Here is a 12204-nt window from a genome sequence, read left to right as displayed (position 1 = left end):
TGCTTGAGAGAACACGAGATGTTTGGAAAGGGTATAAATATAACACAATAGACAGTGGATGATGCTGTGTGATACTGGTATGCCTTACCATTCTTTGCTGGTCATTGTTGAGCTTTGCTGTTGCTGGTCTTCACTGTCATTATTTGTTTTGAATTCATAGAAATGCACCAAAGAATTTCTGGTGGTGTTTTGGTGGCTTCTTGCCACTTCCAAGGACTAGGACCGATTGGTAGAGTCTTGCCGTTTCTTCTGGATTGAACTGCTGTTGCTGATTCGTGAATAGTGTTTGCTAGTGGGTAGAGCTACACTGGTGATTTGTGTGATATGCACTGCTGTGTGGGCCTTTGGACTGAAAGTCAGACTTGGTGGCAAGTACCTTTACATGCTGAACCATCTTGCTAGCCTTAATCCTTTTTTCCTTCATACTCAGTAACACAGAAACCATTTAAAACAACTTAGTGTATCAAATGTTCGAGACTTTATGCCTTCCTTTGCTTTTGAAATATCACAATGAATGAAATTCACATGGTCTGGCCATTCTTGGATTTGAACTAAGCTCCATGAATTAAACTAATGATAGTATTCTCCTTAATCCTATCAAGGTGTTCTTTCATATCTCAAAACTTAGAACTTGCCCTTGTGATCCAACTGCAGCAAAAAGTAATTTATATCCCATAGTATTAGTTTATAATTTATTTTCTCAAGAATTGACAAAAACAAAAATCTCTTCCCAATCCCTAACCCCAAATTTTCCTCTTTGAAGGCAGCCATAGTATTAGGCCCTTCCTGTGACAGCTTTTTTGTTTGTTTGTTTGTTTTTGTTTTGTTTTGTTTTTCGAGACAGGGTTTCTCTATGTAGTCCTGGCTGTCCTGGAACTCACTCTGTAGATTAGGCTGGCCTCAAACTCAGAAATCCGCCTGCCTCTGCCTCCCAGAGTGCTGGGATTATAAGCGTGCGCCACCACCGCCCGGCCACCCACGACAGCTTTATTTATACAAACCTGCAAGTAATTCTGTGTTTTTAATCCACAGTACGGCTAAATCACATTGTTTGCAATATGCAAACACTGTGTTCTTTTTAACTACTGCATTCCATGATTTATTTACATAAGTGATAAACATTTACCTGTTTCTAGTCTCACTTTCATATGAATACTTGAGGGAACATTCTTTTGCCTAATGTGTAATGGCCATCAGATACAAATTAAGCTCAGAGAATATGTAAAGTTTTATATTAAAAAATATGTATAGTTGTTTACACTAGAGTGCCTGTTTCTCCATTCCCATCCCAACAGTTATCCAACATTCTATGTGTGAATCTAAAATGTGAAGTTTGTCATTGTTCTTTTCTTGAGATAGGCTCTTATTGCATAGCCCAGGCTATCCTAGAACTCATTAAGTAACCCAGATTAACCCAGAAGTCATGTTTCTCCAATGCTGAGATTATAGGTATATGGTTCCATGTCTGGTCTACCACTGCATAATTTTCATTTAAAATTACAGATGATATTGAGACTTCCTTGTGCGTCTGTTCATGGAGAGTATGTACGTCTGGGTAAGGTCAGGGTTGGTCCTGGATGTCTGCCTCTTCTGCTTTCCACCTATCTCATCACTGAACCTGGAGTTCACTGATTCTTCTAGATTGGCTGGCCAGTGAGTTCTGGAGATCCACCTGCCCCAAGTCATCCTTTATCTACTCCACTCTTACCTGCTTTGGATAGAAATGAGCTCATTCTACCAGAGCCTGAGTCTTCTTCCAAAACAGTGTCCCCTGGCTGATGTCAATAGTGTCATTTATATACTATGATGGAAATATGGTGTGGGTGACTCATAAATACATGCTTAGCACCCATTCTTGCCTTATGCTACCATCGGAGAGTCAAAACAAGAATGGAAAGTGGATTAGACTCTGGCCCAAACCCAGCAGCACTATGGAACCAACTAGAAATTACAGCTAAGGGCCATACAGGCTCAGAGGCAGCAGAGCAGCCTAGTGTGAAGACAAGAGTGGAGAACTGGAGAAAACTACTAGGGTAGGGACGGTTCTAAACACAGCACAAGAAGGATGCGCGCTGCTCCCTTAGGAGGGGAGACAGACTAAAAAGCCAGCCTGAGGCATTTGCACTTGGCCTGGTAAGCAGTCGGGGCACGTCCCTGCGGCTATAGAAAGGGTATTTTATTTAGATTAATATGGCAAGGAAACATATGAGAGGCTGGAAAATCAGTTATCAAGTTATTAGACACCTTTTGCTTGAAATAATGAAAAAAATTTAATGTAAAAAAAACAGGAACTTTACCAAGAAATTGACTCCCACTCCCCTGTTGAGATGGGGGGGGGTCTCAATGTTCCCCAGGCTAGTCTTAAACTTACTATGTTGCCAAGAAACTGAACTCATCTTCCTGCCCCCCACTTCCACATGCTGGGATTACAAGTATGCACCACTGCATGCTGACACAACAAAGAACACTCCTTTGGGTAAGAACTATGTACTGAAAAGAAGGAAGGGAAGGGGAGGGGAAGGGAAAGAAAGGGAAGAGAGAAGAGAAGAGAAGAGAAGAGAAGAGAAGAGAAGAGAAGAGAAGAGAAGAGAAGAGAAGAGAAGAGAAGAGAAGAGAAGAGAAGAGAAAATGGGCTGGAGAGATGGCTCAGTGATTAAGAGATCCTAAGTTCAATTCACAACAACCACACGGTGGCTTACAATCATCTGTATTGGGATTTGATGTTCTCTTCTGATGTGCAGACATACATATAAGCACTTATACATAAAATATATAAACAAACAAACCTTTATTTACTAGAGTGTGATGGCACATGCCTTTAATCCCAAGAGGCAGAGGCATGTGGATCTTTGAATTTGAGGCCAGCCTAGTCTTCAGAGCAAGTTCCAGGACAGCCAGGGCTACACAAAGAAACCCTAACCAAAAAAAAAAAAAAAAAAAAATTAAAAAAGGGAAGGACAGAAAAGAAAAGGAAGAGGGAAAAGGAGAAAGAGGAGGAAGAGGAAGAGGAGGGAGAAAAAGAAGAGGAAAGAAAAGAAACTGTTAACTTCAACTTTTAATTTAGAACTATAATATTAGGGAGTTTGGAACCTTGCTATGTAGACTAGGTTAACCCAAAACCACAGTGAATTTCCTGCCTCTACCTGCTATGTGCTTAAGGCATGCACCACCATGCCCTGCTACTTGTCTAAAAGCCAAAGCAGCCAGACACAGTGGTGATACATCTACATGGCTTTACTATGTTTTGTGGGGCTGGGGTAGGAGTAAAGGAACTCCATCCTTTAGGGAGATAGGACCTCTGTAGTCTTGAAATCAGAGTAGCTGTGATTACCCAACTGAGACCCCAAAATAGGCATGGATGGCCTAGTCACCTCACCTTCTTGAAGTTGGGCAGGGGCGTGTTTTCAGCTCCGGAGCAGCTCCTGCTCACCCACCAACACCAACCAACTTCCCCACCGCCCCATGGCGGTTTCACACGGTCTTAGGGGTGGCCCAGCTGACAAGAGGTAGGTTTACTGGGGTTGGGACTCCAGTGATGTGGCTTTAGGAAGGAGTCATCCACAGTTGGATGGGGCTTTCCCAGGCTCCTTGGCATGTCCACACATCAGTATTTAACCCAATAATCAAACTGGCTTTAACCCCAGTAACCAAACAAACTGGAACTGGATGGAGTGGATTCTTTGGATGAACTTGAATGGAGCGGATTCTTTGGATGGACTTGGATGGAATGGTCTGTTGGTATCCTAACTGGGGTGAATCTCCCCTGGGAAAAGGCATGCAGGCCTTTGATGCACTCTAGGCAAGCCCTCTACTAAGTCACATCCCTAACCCTAATATAAATATGTATGTGATAACGTATTTCCAGTAACATACCTTACTAAGCATCATTATTAAAATACTGCCACAGGGGGCTGCTGAGGTGGCTCAGCAGGTAAGAGCACTGAAGGTCCAGAGTTCAAATCCCAGCAACCACATGGTGGCTCACAACCCTCCCTAATTTGATCTGACTCCCTCTTCCAGTGTGTCTAAAGACAGCCACAGTGTACCTACATGTAATAATAAATCTTGGGGCTAGAATGAGCAGCGGTCCTGAGTTCAATTTCCAGCAACCACATGATGGCTCACAACCATCTGTACAGCTTCAGTGTACTCATATACATAAAATAAATAAATCTTAAAAAGTTACTGCCACAGGGCCTGCGAGATAGCTCAGCCAGTAGACACTGTGGGCTAGCCTGGTAACCTGAATTTAATTCTAGTATTCCAGGTAGCAAAAGAGCACTGACTGGGAGTTACCCTCTGACCTCCAGACGCAGCGGGTTCCCACTCAGGCCCACTCCCCTGGGCCTGACTGAGTGTGTGTGTACACACACACACACACACTATGGTATTATTACAATGGTACTACAAAATTTATGCTCAAACAGTTCAACATCCTAAGGTCAATACCTAAACACTTCAGAGCTGTGGGAAACAAGTGCGTTTCTGTTTAGCGAGTCCACACCATTCTGCTAATAAACTGGCATAATCTTCATTTTAGATAAGGGGGTGGCAAATATCAAATGTAAATTCTGTTTCTTTCTAAAATTATCACTATCTGAACATGTTTAAAAATTCAACATGTTTAAAAAGTCCAACATTCGGCGATGAGAACATTCATCATGCTGTGGTAGTGAGCCTGTCCTTGCCCTTCCTGGAACCCACAGACTCCTAATTCCCATGACAATTATCTTTGGATATTGCGGGCCCTCTTCCATCAGTAATACATAGTGCTCCAAAGGGGGCCTCCGCAGAAAACTCTTACCCGAGAACTTGTCAGGATCTGGTCAGGAAACTTGCCCTCCATCTCCCTGAATGCAATTGCTCCCCAATTACTATTAAAGTGTCCGACGTTGCAGGGTCGAAATAATTTCTTTAATTGCCCGGCCGTGGTGGCGCACGCCTCTAATCCCAGCACTTGGGAGGCAGAGGCAGGCGGATTTCTGAGTTCGAGGCCAGCCTGGTCTACAGAGTGAGTTCTAGGGCAGCCAAGGCTACACAGAGAAACCCTGTCTCGAAACCCTCTCTCACTTGAGCACTTGGGGCACCGTGTACAGCTCGCGATCCTCGCAGTCACACCCTGTAGGGGGTCAGCAGCCCCGCTCTCTTCTCTGGTCCTCCAGATCTCGAGGGGGTGGCTCCTCCTTCATAGCCCGAGGGTTTCCACATACCAGAGACAACCAGGTCGGGACAATCCGGACGCCGGGAGCAAGAGGTGAGAACGACCTGCGCACGCGCGCTCCAACTCGCGCGTCTCCAGGCAAGAAGCCGCAAGCCGGAACTGAGCTCCCTCGCAGGGCACCGACCCAAAGTCAAACAGGAATGAATCTCCGAGCTTCGGCCGCCTCGGAGGCGCCTCAGCTTCACAAGGAAGAACCACGGCGACCCTTGAGAGCCGGTCGTCCCGAGCAGGTGCGGTCGTACACGTGTGATGTAACCACACCCCCTTTGCCGGGTTTCGGGGTGATGTCGGCTGCAGGCGCACCGGCGTCGCCGGCAGAGTGCGTCACTGCCTCGGCGTCCAGCAGAAGCGGTGGCCGGGGCTTAGGGCTCGTTGGCCTCGGGGCTAAAATTCCGGCTTTCCCCGAGTGGCAAAAGCACAGAGTTTACTTACTGCTCACAAACCTCCGCTAGCCGCCCAGGGACAGCAGGACCAGGAAAGACAACGTAGAGCTCTGTGGAACCTGGAAAGTCTTCTACCAGGTCAAAGTTGCTATTGGTGGACAGGAACGTCATCTGTCACCCCCAAGAGTTAAAAGTAATCTAGCCCAGAGAACGTTGGTCGGGCGTCACTGCTTGCTGACCCGCACACCTTGCTCATAACTGGCAGGTCCTTTTCGAATGACTAGGGACTGTCTATTCAACCTCAGCCCGAGGTCTAGAGTGTCCACAAAGGCAGAGTCAAATAACAACAGTTGCTGGGGGTATAGCTCAGTGGTAGAGCATTTGACTGCAGATCAAGAGGTCCCTGGTTCAAATCCAGGTGCCCCCTTGCTACAGTTTTTGGAAAAACTTGTGTGCTTGTTTAACAGAGCTTTAAAAAAAAAAATCAACACAACTGTTTTAGCCACCCTGTCCCCAAAGAGACCTAAATAAACGCTTCTTAAAACTGAAGTTACCTTCTGCACTCAAATTATTTATCATTAGCCCGCCTACAAGTTTATTGAGAATCAGGCAATACCATACATATATATTGAAAATTTGCAATATATGTGGGATATTGTAGGATCCCGGTGGAAAAACAGACTTTCATGGTGCCCACCTCTGGTACTCACACATATTTTGTAGGATGCATTTCCATCCCTCCCTTCCTCCCTTCCTCCCTCCCTCCAATATTTCTTTTAAATCAGGGCATGGTGACACACATTTCTGTATGCATTTCTGATCCTAGGCGAGCAGAGACAGGCAGACCTCCCTGCACACCCTCCACTCCAGGATACTTTGTTTTCCTTCACTAACAGGCCGATTGTTGGCCACAGTGTCTGTCCTCTAGGCTGCTTCATTATGCTGTTGGGTTCAGAGAATAGATCTCTCTTATCCCGATCATATCCCTAAAGTCCTAGCAGGACTGAATAAAGGAAAGTTGCAAACCAAAGCCATAGTACTTCCCTTGCTGGCAATATACATTTGCTGTGATGCACCTTGACATAGGAAAACAGACCAATGCTCAGAGACAGGGAGAAGAGAGGACTCAGTCACTTAACTACTTAGCTACAGTATCAGTTCCTCTGCTCAGAGATCAGAGAAGAGGGTCCCAAAGTTTATGTTTTCACATCCCTTAAATGGACGCATCTATGCAAATGTCACTTTTTAGACAATATCTCCTTTCTGCAGTTTTGCTTTTGTTTTTTTGAGGCAGAGTTTCTCTTTGTAGTCCTGGTTGTCCCAGAACTCATTCATTCTGTAGACCAGACCGGCCTAAGACTCAAGAAATCTGTCTGCCTCTGCCTCCTAACGGCTGAGACTAAGCGAAAACTGCCACTGCTGCCACCACCACCCTGCCCCCACCATCCCAACCCTGTGGCAGTTTTCAAATTTCTATAATCCACTATCATCCCGACAAGGAAGAAGAGCGGCTTTCCCCTGTTGTCTGTGCTGCAGGAAGAATGCAGAGAGCAGTGAGGTTTGGGAAGTCATGGAGGCAGAAAGATTCGGCTTGCACGTCACTTGTGGAGAGAATGCCGTGCGCCAGAAAAACTAGCCTGCATGACCTTGTTCACAGAGAAGTTCTCAGAGCATAGAATCGCCACAACTGGACTTAGAGCTGGATAAGTCCCTGAAAGGCGCCGTGCAGCTTTTTTCTCCATACTTAATTTTAGTTTTCTTCTAAACATACTTTAAAAAATTCAATTTTGGTAAGTTTTCTTTTTTTCTATTTTTTTTTTGTTTTGTTTTGTTTTATTTTTTCAAGACAGGGTTTCTCTGTGTAGCCCTGGCTGTCCTGGAACTCAGTCTGTTGTAGACCAGGCTGGCCTCAAACTCAGAAATCTGCCTGCCTCTGCCTCCCAAGAGCTGGGATTAAAGGCGTGCACCCGGTGGAAGTTTTCTTTAAAAAAAAAAAAAAGATAATCTCCAGTTGTTTACATTTAAGTTTTCCAAAATGACTATAATTGCTCAACTACATTCTTTTATTAGTAGTGTGGATTTTTCAGCTATATGCATCATTTATTATTGCCGTCTCATGATGCAGCTGAGATTTTAGCCACCTCCCTCCATTGTATTCCATTAATGACCCATGCATTCCGTTTCCTACCTGTGTTTCCCAGAGCTATCTTACCACAGTTCTAGCTACATTGATATTCAATGCTCAGATAACTGTAGTCGTATGAGTACTATTTGCCACTGGATTTTGGGTTTCACTGAGCCACATAGCAGAGCTTTGTTTGTTTTTTTTTTTTTTTTTTTTTTTTAGGAGACTAGAGAGATGACTCATTGGTTAAGAGTGCATACTCAGGAGTTAGGATTTAGCGCAATGATAGCATACACGCCTAGCAAGCACAAGGCCCTGAGCTTAGACCCTGAGAATAATTGGCAGAGCATGGTGGCACATGCCCTCCACCCCAGCACTTGGGAGGCAAAGACAGGAGCATGTCTGTGAGTTCAAGGCCATCCTGGTCTACAGAGAGAGCTCCAGGACAGCAAGGCCTCCATAGAGAGACCCTGTCTCAAAAAGACAAAGTCGATGCTGCTCTGAGTTCAGTTTCCAGCTCAGGCACAGCACCCACGTCAGGGAGCTCACAACCTCCTGTCACTCCAGCTCCAGTGGAGCTTGTGGTGTCCAAGGACACTGGCATCCGTGTTTAAAACTGTTTTAAAGCCTTTTGAAGTGTGTGTGTGCGCGCGCGAGTGTGTGTTCAGGATGCACATGCACGTGTGTGTCTGTGTGGAGGCCAGAGAACAACCTTTGGTGTGTTATTCCGGAATACCTTCCACCTCATTTGAGGTAGTGTCTGTCACTGACTCACTAATTGGGATAGAGCCCTCACTTCAATCTCTGCCTTCCTGGCACTGGAATTATAAGCCTGCCACCATGCCTGGCTTTTGACATGGTGCTGAGCAAAGTTCCTCAGAGCAAGCATTCTTCCCAGCTCTAAAATAACTCTTTAACATTTTATTTTTTTTTAAAGATTTACTTATTTTATGTATATGAGTACACTGTCGCTGTCAGACACACCAGAAGAGGACATCGGATCCTAATTACAGATGGTTGTGAGCCATCATGTGGTTGCTGGGAATTGAACTCAGGACCTCTGGAAGAGCAGTCAGTCAGTGCTCTTAACCTCTGAGCCATCTCTTCAGTCACAATATTTTAAATGAACCCAGGCCTGGCGATGCAGGTCTATAACCTCGTTTATTCAGGAGGCAGAGGTAGGAAGATCACTCTGTCCAAGGCCTGCCTAATTTACAGAATGAATTTCAGACCAAGCAGGGCAAGTTAGTGAGACTTATCCCTCCAAAAAAGGGGAAAACTACATAGAAGGTTGAGGATGTAGTTAGGATCTGCTTTGTTTGCCCAGCGGGCATGCGACTGTAGGTTCAGTCCCAGTGTTCCCAATGTATCAACCCCAGGAGAGTTTAAATCGGTGATCCTCAGCCAATGGGTAAATCAGTAATGCTCAGCCTACAGGTAATGACCACTTGGAGGCTGAACTAGCCTTTCACAAGGTCACTCAAGACCGCTAGAAAACATTTACATTACGATTCATAGCAATAGTAAAATTACAGTTAGGAACTAGCAATGAAAATAATTTTATGGTTCAGGGTCACAACAACATGAGGAACTGTATTAAAGAGCCGCAGCATTAGGAAGGTGATGTCATAAGATTCAACAATGTAATCATATATTTTATAGTTGTTTGTTCTTTTCTGCACGTTTTAATTGTTTTGTCATAATCAGTGGGTAATTGCAAAGTCCATCATGACCCAGCTGACCGGCTTCCAGCTGTATGATGCTCCGCCCATACCCGCATTCACATGGTGTTTTGTCCTTCTCACCCTCTTCTGTTCCTCAAAGACGTTGGATCCTCTTGTGTTCATCAGCTAGCCCTGTCCTACGGCGTCTCCCTTGACTGCGGATTGCTCTCCTTGTTAGTTCTCCATGCTTCCTATATTCCATCTTTTTCTTCCTAATCTGCTCTCTTTCTGGTAGAGAACATCACCCTTCACTCACTTCCCACAAGAACTTAGGAAGTAAAGTCTTTGACACCCCATACACCGGAAAGCACCTCTCTTCTGCTCTCCTGATAGCTGTGTTTTCTGACTTCAAATTCTATTATCCCTTAGTGGTTTGACCTAGTTTGATTACCCTCTAGCTTTCACATTCTGATAAGACAGATCTCATAGTAATTTTTTGCCCTTTCTTTCTCAGAATCTCCTCTTGAATTGTTCAGTGATGTATTTTTCAAGTCTGATCTCACCCACAGTGTTCATCATTTGTGGGCATTTCTTTATTTTTTAAATTTGTTTTTGTTTTGTTATGCTTTTTAAAATTAATTAGCTAATTAATTAATTTATTCACTTTACATCCAGATTTCTCTCAGCCCCCTCCCTCCTCTCCTCCTAGGCCACTATCACATACCTCTTCCCCAATTACGTCCTCTCATTCTCCTCAGAGTATCCCCGCCCCCACAAGGGTACCAACATCAAGTAGCAGCAAGACTAAGCACATCTTCCTCCATGGAGGCCAGGCAAGGCAGCCCAGTTAGGGGACGGGGATCCAATGGTAGGCAACAGAGTCAGAGACAGCCCCCGCTCCAGTTGTTACTGGACTCACATGAAGACCAAGCTGCACATCTGCTACAAATGTACAGGGGGCCTAGTTCCAGCCCACGCATGCTCTTTGGTTGGTAGCTTAGTCTCTGTGAGCCCCCATGAGCCCAGTTCAGTTGACTCTGTGGGTCTTCTTGTGGTGTCTTTGACCCCTATGACTCCCTCTATCTTTCCCTCCACTCTTCCACAAGACTCCTCAAGTTCCCCCTGATGTTTGGCTATGGGCCTCTGCATCTTTTCCATCCACTGCTGGATGAAGCCTCTCAGGAGACAGTTGTGCTAGACTCCTGTCTGTAAGCGCAGCAGAATATCATCAACAGTGTCCGGGGTTGACTTGCTCTCTCATGGGGTGGGTCTCAAGTTGGGCCAATCATTAGTTGGCCATTCCCTCAGGCTCTGCGCCATCTTTACTCCTGCATATCTTGTAGGCAGGACACATTTTTTGGTAAAAGGTTTTGTGGGTGAGTTGGTGTCCCTTCTCCCTTTATTGGAAGTCCCACCTGGCTACAGGAGGTGGCCACTTTAGTTTCCATATTTCCAGCTGCTAAGAGTCTCAGCTTGGGTCACTTCCAAAGACTACCTGGAGCATCCACCCTCCCAAGTCTCCAGTTTGTCCCAGAGATGCCTTCCCACTGATTTCCTTCCTCTCCCCCAGCCCTCTTCCCCTCCCCTTCCCCATACCTGGTCCCCATCCCCATTCCAGTCCCCACCCCCTCTCGCCCAGTTCCCTCTCTTCATCTACCTCTGATGCCTATTTTATTTCCATTTCTGAGTGAGATTCAAGCATCCTCCCTTGGGCCCTATTTGTTACTTAGCTTCTTTAGGTCTCTGGATTGTAGCATGGTTATCCTGTACTTTGTGGCTAATATCCACTTATAAGCGACTACCATGTGTTTCTTTCTTAGCTGGGTTACCTCACTTACTATGATAGTTTCTAGTTCCATCCATTTGCCCGCAAATTTCCTGATGTCTTTGTTTTTCATAGCTGAATAGTATCTCATTGTGTAAATGTATCACATTTTCTTTATCCATTCGTAAATTGAGGGACATCTAGGTTGTTCCCAGTTTCCAGCTATTACGAATAAAGCTGCTATGAAGATAGTTGAATGAGTGTCTTTGTGGAATGTTGGAGAATCTTTTGGGTATATGCCCAGGAGTAGTATAGCTGGGTCTTGAGGTAGAACTATTCCTAATTTTCTGAGAAACTGCCAGATTTCCAAAGTGATTGTACAAGTTTTCACTCCCACCAGCAATGGAGGAGTGGTCCCCTTGCTCTTGCCAACATGAGCTGTCCCTTGAGTTTTTGATCTTAGCCATTCTAACAGGCCAAGTGGACATTTCTGATTTTTTTTAACAACTAAGTTGTGTCACTTGATGTTTTTCTGGAAGCTGTAATCACCCCCAAGGAACTACTTCTGAAAGGTCCTCAACACTTTTTCCTCTTAACCTTCTTTTCTCCCTCCTCTGGTTGGTGGGTTAGAAGGAGGCTGAAGCACTTAAAACCCCTTAGTGAAGCAGGCTTTGAAGATGAGTGTAAGATGGAGTCTCAGAGTCACTTTGATTTGCATTTCCCCGATGACTAAAGATGTTGAACATCTTTCTTTCTTTCTTTCTTTCTTTCTTTCTTTCTTTCTTTCTTTCTTTCTTTCTTTCTTTCTTTCTTTCTTTCTTTCTTTCTTTCTTTCTTTCTTTCTTTATGGTTTTTCAAGACAGAGTTTCTCTGTATAGCCCTGGCTGTCCTAGAACTCACTCTGTAGACCAGGCTGGCCTCGAACTCAGAAATATGCCTGCCTCTGCCTCCCAAGTGCTGGGATTAAAGGTGTGTGCCACCACCACCCGCAACATTTCTTTTTTTTTTTTTTTAAGATTTATTTATTTTTATTTATATTAGTACAC

At 44.8% G+C, this 12204-nt stretch overlaps 1 non-coding gene across 1 annotated transcript; it reads left to right on the top strand.

Moving 5' to 3' along the window:
- The first annotated feature begins 5959 nt into the window (after positions 1-5959).
- Trnac-gca (transfer RNA cysteine (anticodon GCA)) lies at positions 5960-6031 on the top strand. Its single transcript has one exon. It is a non-coding gene; the product is annotated as a tRNA-Cys (tRNA).
- Positions 6032-12204: the final 6173 nt, after the last annotated feature.

Source organism: Apodemus sylvaticus, chromosome 6 (genome assembly GCF_947179515.1).
Source record: "Apodemus sylvaticus chromosome 6, mApoSyl1.1, whole genome shotgun sequence".
NCBI classification, from domain to species: domain Eukaryota; kingdom Metazoa; phylum Chordata; class Mammalia; order Rodentia; family Muridae; genus Apodemus; species Apodemus sylvaticus.
This window is presented reverse-complemented; position numbering and strand designations above follow the sequence as displayed.